Genomic DNA, 13,131 nt, shown 5'->3' on the forward strand with positions numbered 1-13,131 from the left:
CCTTGATTCCTTGATCTGTGAAGTAAGAGCTATTGTAGCAGTGAAAACAAACAAAAATCCTTTGAAACTTCCTCATGAGATGGTAAGTCCAAATCAACATTGCCTAACTAAAAAAATTGAATTGTGCTGTTTATTGTTTTTTAATTTAAATTCAAGTTAGTTAATATACTATGTAGTCTTGGTTTCAGGAGTAGAACCAAAGTGATTAATCTCTTACATATGACACCCAGTGCTCATCCCCCAAATTGCCTTCATTAATGCCCATCACGCATTTAACTCATGCCCCCACCAACCTCCCCTCCAGCAACCCTCAGTTTTTCTCTGTATTTCAGAGTCTCTTATGGTTTGCCTTTTTCTCTGTTTTTATCTTGTTTTTCCTTCCCTTCCTTTATGTTCATCTGTTGTGTTTCTCAAATGCCACATATGAGTGAAATCATATGATTTCTGTCTTTCTCTGACTGACTTATTTTGCTTAGCATGATGCCCTCTAGTTCCATCTATGTTGTTGCAAATGGCAAGATTTCATTCTTTCTCATTACTGAGTAATATTCAAGTATATGTATGTCAATGGACACTTGGGCTCTATCCATAATTTGGCTATTGCTGATAGTAAGTTTTGATTTGTATTTCCCTGGTGATGAATAATACTGAGCATCTTTTCATGTGTCTGTTAGCCATTTGGATATTTTCTTTGAAAAAGTGTCTGTTCATGTCTACTGCCCATTTCTTCACTGGATTATTTGGTTTTTGGGTGTGGAATTTGGTAAGTTTTTTTAATAGATTTTGGATACTAACCTTGAATATCATTTGCAAATATCTTCTCCCATTCCATTGGTTGCTTTTTAGCTTTGTTGAGTGTTTCCTTTGCTGTGCAAAAGTTTTTTTCCCCCTTTGATGAAGTCCCAATGGTTCATCTTTGCCTTTATTTACCTAGCCTCTGGAGACATGTCAAATAAGAAGTTGCTGTGGCTAAGGTCAGAGGTTGCTGTATGTTTTCTCCGGTAGGATTTTGATAGTTTCCTTTCTCACATTTAGGTCTTTCATCCATTTTGAATTTATTTTTGTGTATGGTATAAGAAAATGGTCCAGTTTCATTCTTCTGCATGTTACCAGTGAATTTTCCCAATTCGCTGAATTTTCCCAATTTTCCCATTCGCTGAATATACTTTTTTCCATTGGATACTCTTTCCTATTTTGTCAAATATTAGTTGACCATACATTTGTGGGTCCAATTCTGAGCTCTCTATTCTATTCCATTGATCTATATGTCTGTTTTTGTGTCAGTACCATACTGTCTTGATGATTATAGTACTGGAAGTTGTTCAACAGAGTTGTGCAGTTTAAATGAGTAAATTGTATAGTATATAAATTATATCTCAATAAAACTGCTTAAAAATGAAACACTGGGAATTAGTGGATATTAAGGTCATCCTTATCATATTCTTACTTCATTCACCAACCTGGCACCTAGAGAAACCAGATGGATCCTTTAAGTAACAGTGGTTCCTACCAACTCAATTAAGTAGTAGCTCCAATTATAGTTGTCATTCAGGTATATTATCTTTACTACAGAAAATTAACATGGCCTAAGGAAGGTGGTATATAGCCATTGATCTAGAAAATTAGTTCTTTCCATCCCTATCTGGAAATAGAACTGTTCACATCTACATGGGATGAATAGCAGTGTATATTTATGGTCTCGTCTGAGAGCTGCAACATTTCTTCCACTCTCTATCATAATATAGTATAAAAGGACCTGGACATTTGAATATTTTGTAAAAGATCAAATTGGTTCACTATTCAATGTTAAGATGCTAGTCAGACCTGATGAGTAGAAGTGGCAATTACATTGTAGGATTTGGTAAGACATAAACCCTCCTGAGGTTGGAAGATAAACTCCACAAAGATTCAATGACATGCCACATCAGTAAATTTTTCAGAAATCCAATGGCCCAGGGCAGGCTGAAATGTCCAAAAGTAAAGAAGAAAGATTTCACCTTTCACCTCCCATATAAGATGAAGTGCAGGAGTGCTTAGGTGGTTCAGTTGGTTAAGCATCCAACTTCTGATTTTGGCTCAGGTCATGATCTCACAGTTTATGAGAGTGAGCTCCATGGTGGGCTCTGTGCTAACAGTGCAGAGCCTGCTTGGGATTCTCTCTCTCTCTCTCTCTCTCTCTCTCTCAAAATAAATAAATCAACACTTTTTTTAAAAAGGGAGTGAAGTGCTTAGTAGATCTTTTCCAATTCTAGAAACAGCATACCCCATTCTTGGGAAACTACATCAACTTATTTACTGAGAACCAAAGAAGCTTGCTGGCTCTGAGGGGATCTGGAGCAAGAAGGATTCACAAGAAGGTCCAAGTTTCAGTGCAAATATCCCTGCCACTTAGGCCCAATACCTGGCAGACTTATTGTATTAAAGTTATCTGTGGTGATAAAGATGCCATGTGACTTTGGGGTAACTTCTAATAGGAGAATTGAGCTATGGGCTCCAGAACAACGCCATTCTATCTGCAGCAGAGAACTAATCATTCTAAAAACAGCTCTTGGTGTGCTACTGGGCCCTAATAGGAATGGAAAAGAAAATGTGACCATAGATGTGAAGTGGCAAAGAGACAGAGCTACCCACCTTGATTTAGATTCTCCTAGACTCACCAGTCATAAGATCAGGCGGGCCTAGCCATAATCAACCCATTGGAGAATAAAAGTTGTATCACTTGGAACAAGAAACAGAAGAGAAGTACAGAAGAACGCAAGAGATAGTGCAGACCGCCAAGCCATCCACTGCTATTTTGCCAGGACTCTGCTCTCATGGAACATTTAGCTATGGTTAAGTGAGAAATGACCAGTAAAAGGGGTGAAAGGCCAAGCTATGTTCATAAGTTGGTTGGTTCAGTATGTGGGTGCAAAGTGAACTTAGCTTGGCCCTTTTTGCCCCTGTTGAGAAAAGAGCTCTGGTGTAACAGCACTTGGTGGTGGCCTTGAAAAAGTAAACTTTTAGCACTCTATAAAGTTTGGGGCATCACTCAACCACATAAGCTCTCAAGGCCATCAGAGGAGCTAGTCAAAAGTAGGCAAATCAAGAACGATTAGTAGAGAAGGAAGATGTATATCCCTGAAAATAGCTGCAGCAGTGGTGTCTACACTTTGTACCATTAACTTTCCTCTTGCTCATTTTCCTGGTATTAGAAACCAACCAGAATGTTAGAAGAGCTGATTTCAGATGAGGTGAGCTCTCTGTATGAAGTACTGGATTCAAAAGACACATTGGGGGTAAGCTGCAATGAATTCTGTGGTATTCCACCCAAATACCTTTTTAGATCCTCTGTATCTATTCCCCAGCTGTCAGAAATTTTGACTATTGACTACTGACTATTGCTGGCTCTTATCTGAGCCCTTCTTTAGGAATTACCCTTCATTTGTGCAAGCTTCCTTACCCGAGGTTACATCCCTTCTTCCCCCTGGGTAGTCTTCAGCCAATGGCTTGTGAACGCAAGCCTGCAAAGGCCAGGCCTCTTTGCCTCAATTGGAGCAACTCTGCAACTCTGAAGGGCCATCTCAGCTCTGTTGCAACTGCACCATGGTTGAACTCTTCCCTCTGCCCAATCCTGCTTTCCTCACCCCTCAACTATGTTGTTCTCACTACCCCAATAAACTGCCTGCCTGCTTATCTCCACTTCAGGGTCTCTTTTTAGTGAAATTGACCTATAGCGTTTACTAACTCTGTTCAAATGATGCTTCTTTTTTCCTACCTAGCTGTTGTAAACATATGCTAAATTATTTTGTTGATGATCTTCTCTCTTAGATAACGAATGGTACTTTCGCACATATACTTCAATGCCTCTTTCATGTTTCTTGAAGGCCTATATATCAGATTTCCTTTAGCATCCTTTTCCTTACCTTTCCTGTAAGACAAGATTGCTAGAGCTGGGTAACTGAACACCGAGGCATGGAGATAAGACATTGATTCATCTAATATTCAAAAATACCATTATCTATTTTTTTCTATTGCTATAGCCTTGGCATAAAGAAAACCCCTGTAACAGCTCCTTTTAATATGAAACAATGCAAAATCTTTACCAAAGCCACCAATTTCCTGTACCTTTTAGCCTCTTTGTGTCATTTCAAGAACCACAAAACATTATCATTAACAAAAGCCAACAGCATTTTTCAACCTAAATTCAAATTTGGTATTTCAGTTTAACTTTACTACAAAAAACATCCTCAGAAGAGTGCTGTTATGGTTACCTGGATAACTTTTCATTGACAACAAAATAAACACCAAACTCCTGCTGTGTTGGGTCTTCCACATCTTTCCTTAAATTAATCTCTACTATGCTCTTCTCCAGCTAAACTGGCTGATATATGATTCACTGATATGTCTTGTCTAAAAAGGGACGCCTTTGGGGTGCCATACTCTCTCACAATTCTCCCACTCATTATCCAAGCCCATCTCTCAAGTCATTTCTTCCATAAAGTTTTCATGACCAACAGAGGTCGTGAAAGTGTTTTCCATTGCTCATGGGAGAAAACGCTAATCCTTAACCCAGCTCAGAAGGTTCTGTACAGCCTGGCTTTCCCCCAAACCCCAGCTTTATATTGCACTTTGCTCTCTAAGTTTTAGCTCTACCAGTATTTTTCCCTTCATACCACCATGCTCTTCTTCCTAAAGGGCTCATTCCTATGACACTTCCATGACTCATTCCTATAACACTTCCTCTGGCCTGAAAGCACCTGTCCTTTGCCTAGTTAATTCTTACTCTTTCAGATCTAAGATCAGTTTTCACTTCCTCAAGGAAGCTTTACCTGATTCCCCAGAATAGATAAGGATTCCTTTATTGTATGCTCTCACAGAATACATCATTCCAGTCATGGCTCTAGCTAGGCACTAGTTAACCTTGTTTTCCTTACTGATTCAGTGCTTTTCTGATGATCTTAGTCAAGGTCTAGGTTGAAAATCAGAAATACTTGAGGTATTCCAGGAGGAAAGGATGAAATACAGAAATGCAAGGCTTATACAAGTCTTTGGAAGGGTGGGAAGTGTGAAGTCTGGGGAAAAAGTGCCATCAGAATTAAGGAAGTTATGATGTGAAGTAGTTACTTATGATCTCCAGTTGGTTTTGGGGCTAATTCACAAGAGGATGCCTAGAAACTGCTGGCAAAACCTACTATCAGCTGTCTGTCAAAGCCTTGAAGTTTCTTATACCCCTTAAAGAAGCTACTTTCTAATTCTTTTCTTTCTTCTAAATCTCCTGTGAGCACCTCTCATTAGTGGAATCTAAGCTACTAGGAATTTGGGGCAATCTAGTTCCCAGGCTTATAGATCAGGGTTGACATTTTTTTTTTTTCTATAAAGGACCAGATGGTCAAACATTTTAGCTTTGTCATTGTAGCATGGAAAGTACACAGAGATGCCGAAATTTGAATATCAGATAATATTTGCATGTTATGAACTCTTAGTTTTCTTTAGATTTCTTCCCAACCATTTACAAATATAAAGACCATTCTCAATTTGGAAGCAGTACAAAACATGTGACGGCCTGAATTTGGTCCACAGGCACTTGTTTGCCAACTCTTATTCTAGACCTTGCAAAACAAGAAAGTAGGATATGCTGATATGCCAACAAACAACCTAACCACTAACTAGTAAAACCATGATGACTTTAGAATCTCAATGAGGCCATAGGCCTGAGTTTGCGAGAAGAAGTGAAGAGTAGTAGAAGCAGATGTCAGGAGAATCTAAGTCACCACTTCTGAAATGTATTCGTGGCTTCTTAACCTGCCCAGTCTCAGTCTTATACATACCAATCACATTTCATAATGGAATGCTGGCGCACACAGACAAATTTATAATTTCTTGGGTCAGAGAACACTCAGCTGTTGATGCTAGCCATTCTTATACTCCATCATCATAGTCACTTGGTGTTCCATACATAGTTGGATGTCATTTTTCTACTAGGGCCACACAACAAATCCAAAGCAGCTCTATCAATGGAAAATAGTAGTTGGCATAAGAGGAAATAGCCTTCCTCCAACATCTCAAGGAACTGCATTGTGATGTTACCACTGCTGGCTACATGAGTCATCCCTTTCTGTTGCAAAGTCTCTAAGTACCACTCAGGCTGCTGGGTCATGGGCCTAAGTGGTATGTCATTTTGTGCAGAAGCCTGGACCTGTTATAGACCCCTTTCTGGTGCACATATTTCTTAGAAAAGAAGCCTTACAGGTTACCTGGTAGATGGACTAGAGCAGTATACCCAAATATAATCTCTTACGTATACTAAGTGTTAGGTATCCTTCTGCTATGGGCTGTGCAAAGTGAGGTAGCTTATCTCTCATGGAAGAGGGGATGTCCTGACATTTATCACACCATTGTCCTACTAGAAACTTCACAATATCACAGGTCTGTGAACTTTCACATGGTTTTCTCTCTTCCTCAATTATGCTTATTCTTTCTAAGGCATCTGGTTGTTAGCTTCTTCCTGATGACTTGGCCAAATTAATATGCCCCAACATGATATTCTGTTGCATATCAAGATGATCAAGTTCCCTCTAGACCAGAATAACAACAATTCAAAGTACCTGCATGCAACAATGAGGTAGAGAACATGCACTCGAATGTAAATCCCTTACCAGAAAGTCTTGCCAAGAAAAAAATTGTCATCTGACTTAAACAGGGTGCATAGTTCACATTCTGGTGCAAACTCTAATTCATTAGAGATAAGCCAGAAACATGGACCAGAAGCCAGTTCACAGATGGCACCTTGAGGATCACTGCTGTAGACTATAGCATGACAGAGATCAGATAAAGCTTTGATAAAAGACAGCAAAGGGGTGCCTGGGTGGCTCAGTCAGTTAAACTTCTGACTCTTGACTTCTGCTTGGGTCATAATCTTGTGTTCATAGGTTCAAGCCTCGCATCAGACTCTGTTCTGATGGCATGGAGCCTGCTTGGGATCCTGTCTCCCTCTCTTTTTACCCCTCCCCTTCTTGCTATCTCTTTCTCAAAATGATGATAATAAGAATAAGAATAAGAATAAAAATAAAAGAATAAGAGTAAAAGACAGCAAAGTATACTGCTGAATCACTGGGCAAAAGTGAGATGTTGCAGGTGGTATTTACTGATGGAACTAAAGGGAAAGCATTTACTAGGGCAATAGGTTCATATCATATATCAGAGGCACATTTGTTTTAGTGAAGATACCAACTTTTGTTTGCCTTAGATTACCAGTGTCCCATTTCCTCATGGCAAAGAATCTATCTATGCACTCATCAAATGTATGCATGACTCAACTCCATAGTCCAATTTGATGGACTGTGTCTTAGGGCCACTTCTGGAACCAATTACTGTATCAGTCAAGATTTTGGCAAGAAATGGACGGCATACTTGACCAGTAAATTGAGAGATTAAAAAAAAAGATTATTTACAGTGGTGCCAGCAAGTTTAGGAGACCAAACCAAGGTTATTAAAGCATGAGGAAAGTAGCAAGGGCTGAAACTCATTATCATCCATAGACCTGAAGGGGTAAGATAATGAAGCAGGGTTAGGGGAACCAGGAGAGCTAAAACTATGGGGTGAAGCGCTACTGTCCAGGAGATTGGTAGAGAATTGTAGCCACTACATAAAATGTGGATCAGCAAGGGGAAAGGGCCACCTCCCTGTTTTTCTGCCAGCCGATCTGTTATTGGTGCCTTGCGAAACCCAACTCTGAGTTAGAAAGCAAGGAATTCCTGGTGATGCAATCCCAAGGGATCAGCTTCCCATGACACACAGACAGCCAAAGAAAGGCTCTTAAAAGGCCAGTAAAGAACACGCACTCATGAAAGGCAAATAGAGAATAAGGTGTGTTCATTCAAAGAGAAATTTTTGATAAAATAGCTTATATCTCTACAATCAAGTATCATACAGCAATTAAAAAAATGAACTAGCTTTCTGACATAAATACATTTCAAAATCATAAGTGAAAAACAGCATGAGCAGGATACTTACACTACAATATTTATATAACATTTGAAATCCAATAAAACCATATTTTATGGAATCATAAATGTGTAGAAAAAATGTTCTAGCCATAACCACTGGGGATGCAGTTCTGTATATATCACTGCTATGGGTTTAATATGCTTGAAAATATCCTCTTTCTACCTTCATACTCGAATAATTTGGTGAGGTATATTAGTTATCTTGCTGTGTGTTGAGGACTGAATTGTGTCCTCTAAAAAGATATGTTGAAGTCCTAGCTCCCAGTACCTCAGAATGTGAACTTATTTGGAAATAGGATCATTGTAGTTGCAATTAATTCAGTTAAAATGAGATCATTGTGTAGTAGAGTGAGCCTGTAATCCAATATGACTGGTGTTACAAAGAGAAGAGACACCACACTCACATGGGGACACCATGTGAAGGTGTAGACAGAGATCAGGAATGATGTAGCTGCAAGACAAGGAATGCCAAGCATTGCTAACAAATCACCAGAAGCTACAAGAAGCAAGGGAGGATTCTCCCCTGCAGGTGTCAGAGAAAGTATGGCCCTGCAGACACCTTGATCTTGGACTTCTAGCCTACAGAACGGAGACAAATTTCTGCTGTTTTTTTTTTTATTTTTTTTTTCAACGTTTATTTATTTTTGGGACAGAGAGAGACAGAGCATGAACGGGGGAGGGGCAGAGAGAGAGGGAGACACAGAATCGGAAACAGGCTCCAGGCTCCGAGCCATCAGCCCAGAGCCTGACGCGGGGCTCGAACTCCCGGACTGCGAGATCGTGACCTGGCTGAAGTCGGACGCTTAACCGACTGCGCCACCCAGGCGCCCCAAATTTCTGCTGTTTTAAGCCACCCAGTTTGTGGTGCTTTGTTAGGGTAGTCCTGAGAATCTAATATTATAATTTAATCTCAGGACTCTTCCCCAAAGTAAGTGATGTGATTCTGGGCTATCAGGCCCCATTAGGAGGAGGTGGGTATCTCCATCTTTCAGTCAGGGGAAGTCTGCTTTTCTTCTGTCTTGGAAAGGCTCAGGCCCCAGATATGCAGACACAGTGTGATCCGGAAGCCCAGCTCAGCTATGGCTTGCTATATGCTTTTTAGAAAAGCCTCTCTGTTGCTGATTGATGAGATTTTCATTTCTAGTTTTCATAGTAGGCTCTGTGTTTATAAAATAAGTTTATATGCTGCTATCGTTTATCTGCTTGAACTGGAATAGAGAAAGATTTTGTTTATATTCAATCAGTGGTATTGAACTGGATGAATTGCCATAGTCTCCTTAGACCCAGATTTATTTATTTATTTTTTGTTTCTGATGGTCCTGAGTCATATTACTTTAACTAAAGAGCTCATTGAATTCATGAATACTATAAATGAAGTGCCAAAGTACTTAGGAGAATGAGCTACCCAGTGTACTCAAAGGATAATCCTGGAAAGTGCCCAGGAGCAGATGCCTGTGGGTTTCATTTATTTGTCTGCTTTTTTAGAAGCAGAGACACTGTATGATGTTGTGGGGGAAACACAGGAGAAGAAAGAGGAAAACTGGATTCTAGCTCTGGCTTAAATTATATCTAATAAACATTTATTGAAATCTGCCATGTGCAATGCAATGCATTAAGCTCCAGCCTGTGTAGTGTGAAGGTTCAAAGAATGGAGGATTTGGATGAATAATATATCCAAACTCTTGGCCTGGCTTACTAAACCCACATGCTGCAGACCACTCTGGATGGCTGCACATTGTATCCCTCTCCTCAGTGTGCTTCAGCCTCACTGGCCACTTTATCATTGCAAATATGCAGCTTCTTCCTATTTGGGGGACTTGGGTTGAAAGAATCCTCTCCTTTATTCTCTGCAGCTATCCAGGTCCGTCTTAAAATCGTCCATTATAAATTTCTGCATAGCACATATTACTATGCATTCGTCTTATTTGCTGTCTATATTTTGCTTATCTTTCTGTCTTCTCTATCTGGTTTCAGTCTCTTGGGCATGGCTTTGAAAAATCAAGATTTGGATCCAAATCCTATCTCCTATTTCCTTCCTTTTGGATGCTGTTAATACTCCAACAGTGAGAAGAGGAATGCTGGAAAGGAGTACTTTCTCCATTTGAAAAAGAGATTATGGACTCAGGAGTTAATAGACACCTAACATTTTCTCCTAGATTCAACCAATGAGGAGATGATTTGGATAATCTGCCACTGGGGAGTCGTTGAAAAATTTTATAGTTACATGTTGGATATAGCTGGATCACATGGTAGGTGATCTATGTGCTGTGGCATATCTTTTGATCAATAGAAAAATCTCTCTCTTCTGAGTTCCATCATTCAGGGAAGCTTGAACCGTCTTTTCAAAACTAAAACACAATATCACAACTAGGATATAGACTTTGAGACAATCCACCAATCTTATTCAGAATTACCCAGGTTTACTTTTACTCATTTGTGTCTCTGTGTGTATTTAATTCTATGCAATTTTGTCATGTGGGGGGTCATGCCTCATCCACACAGAGAAGATACAGCATGGTGCCATCACCACAAGGATCCCTTGTGTTGCCCTTAATAATCACACCCACCTCCCACTTACCTACCCCACCCACATGCCTAATCCCTGCTGTTCTCCATTTTTAAGATTCTGTCATTTCAAAACTTTACATAAATAAAGTCATACAGCATATACTCTTGGAATTGGCTTTTTTTCACTTAGTATAATTCCCTGGAGATTCTTTCAAGTTGTTGCCTGTATCAGTAGTTTGTTCCTTTTTATTGCTGAGTGGTATTCCATCTTACGGATATACTACAGGTTGTTTAACCATTCACGTGTTGTAGGATCTCTGGGCTGTTTCTGGTTTGGGGCTTTACAAATAAAGCTGAGGTAAATATTTATATAAAGGTTTTTGTGTGAGCATAAGCTTTCATTTTTTCTGAGGCGAATGCCTCGGAGTGGAATTGCTGCGTTGTATGTGATTGAATGTTTAATTTTATAAGAACCTGCCATACTCTTTTCCAGAGTGGCTGTAGCATTTTACATTTCTACCAGCAAAGTATGCTGGTATCCAGTTTCTCTGTATCTTTGCCAGTGTTTGGTGTCCGTGTTATCACTGTTTTTTTACCTCAGCTATTCTGATGTGTAGTGATATCTCAATGTGGTTTTAATTTGCATTTTCTTAATGGCTAACAATGTTAAACATCTTTTCATGTGCTTCTTTGTCATCTGTATATCTTCTTCAGTGAGATATTTGTTCATGTTTTTTATATATTTTCTAATTATATCTTTTTTTTTTTTTTTGTCTGCTGAGTTCTGAGAGTTCTTTATATATTCTAGATGCTGGCTCTTTAACCAGATATGTAGATTTTAATTGTGATGAGGCCCAAATATCATAAATTAAAATTTTTTTAGTGTTTATTTATTTTTGAGAGAGACAGAGAGAGGGAGAAACAGAGAGGGAGAGAGAGACAGACAGACAGAACATGAGCGTGAGCAAGGGAGGGACAGAGAGAGAGGGAGACACAGAATCAAAAGCAGGCTCCAGGCTCTGAGCTGTCAGTACAGAGCCCGAAGCGGGACTCAGACCCACAGACTGTGAGATCATGACCTGAGCTGAAATCAGACGCTTAACTGACTGAGCCATGCAGGCATCCCTGTACATTTTTAGCTTTAGGATTTATGCTTTGAGGACAAGTCTAAGAGTTCTGCTTAGTCCTAAATCTTGAACATTTTTTTCTAATCTTTTTTTGTCTAAAACCAATACTACAGTTTTCTGAATAATATGTTAATATCATAAACCTTAATATTGGGTAGAATAATTTCTCCTACTTTGTCAAGACTGCCTTTCCATATGAATTTTAGAATAAGCTTGTCTCTATCCATAAAAATTCTTGTTGGGACTTTTATAAGAATTACATTAAATCTGTAGGTCAATTTGGGGAAAAATGATGCTTTTATTCTTTGAAACTTCCAATCCATAAATAAATATCTCTCTCCATTTATTTAGGTATACTTGATTTCTTTGATCAGAGTTGTATAATTTTGAGCATGTAAATTATAATACATATTTCAATAAACATATGTGTGAGCATTTCATTTTTAATAAAGCAATTGTAAAAAGTATCGTGTTTTTCAGTTTCAGTTTATTGTTAATATATAGAAATGCAATTGAAATTTTTATATTGATTTTGTATCCCGTGAGCTTACTTAACTCATTTTTAGTTCTAGGGCCTTTTTTGTGGATTCTTTGGGATTGTCTACAAAGCAATCACGTTATTTGCAAATAGTATTAACTTTCAAATCTGTATGACTTTTGTTTCTTTTTCTTGCCTCATTGCAATGCTAGAAATTTTAGTACTATGTTGAATAAAGTAGTGAGAGAGTAGTTGCCTTGTCCCCAGTATTCGGGGGAAAGAAAACATCCAGTCTTTGACCATTTAGTATAAAGTTAGCTGTAAGTTTTTTTTTAGATGTTATCAAGTGGAAGAAGTTCCTCTGTGGAGTTTTTCACATGAATTAATGCTTTTATAGAATGCTGCTTCTCAGTCAATTAATATGGTTATATGCTTGTTTTTTTTTTTTTTTTTTTTTTTTTACTTTAGCCTGTTGATACACAGTGTATAACACTGATTGATTTCTGGATGTTAAACCAATTTGCAAACGTGGCAATAATCCCACTTGGCTATGTGCATAATTCCTTTTTACTTTATCAGATTCAATTTGCTAATATTTCATTGAAGAGTTTTATATAAAATTCATGAGATATATTCAGCCGTACTTTTGTTTATTATTATTTTTTTACTATCTTTGTTGGGTTTTGGTAGCAGGTTTAAATTTGCCTCATAAATAAGTTTAAAAGTGCTCCCTCCTCTTCTATTGTCTGAAAGAGATTGTGAAAAATTGGTGTCATTTCTTTAAGTGTTTGATAAAATTTTCAAAGGAAACCGCCTGGGCCTAGACATCGTTGGGGGGAGCTTTTAGTTATTAACTCATGTTCTTAATGGTTATAGGATTTTTCAGAGTATCTATCTCATCTTGGTTGAGTTTTATCAGTTTGTTTTTCTTCAGGAACTGGTCCATTTTTTCTAAAGTGTACAATCTATGAATATACATTTTTTATGGTATTTCTTTATCTTTTCAATGGCTACAGTATCTGTAGTAGTGTCC

This window comes from Felis catus, chromosome B2 (genome assembly GCF_018350175.1).
Source record: "Felis catus isolate Fca126 chromosome B2, F.catus_Fca126_mat1.0, whole genome shotgun sequence".
Lineage (NCBI taxonomy): Eukaryota > Metazoa > Chordata > Mammalia > Carnivora > Felidae > Felis > Felis catus.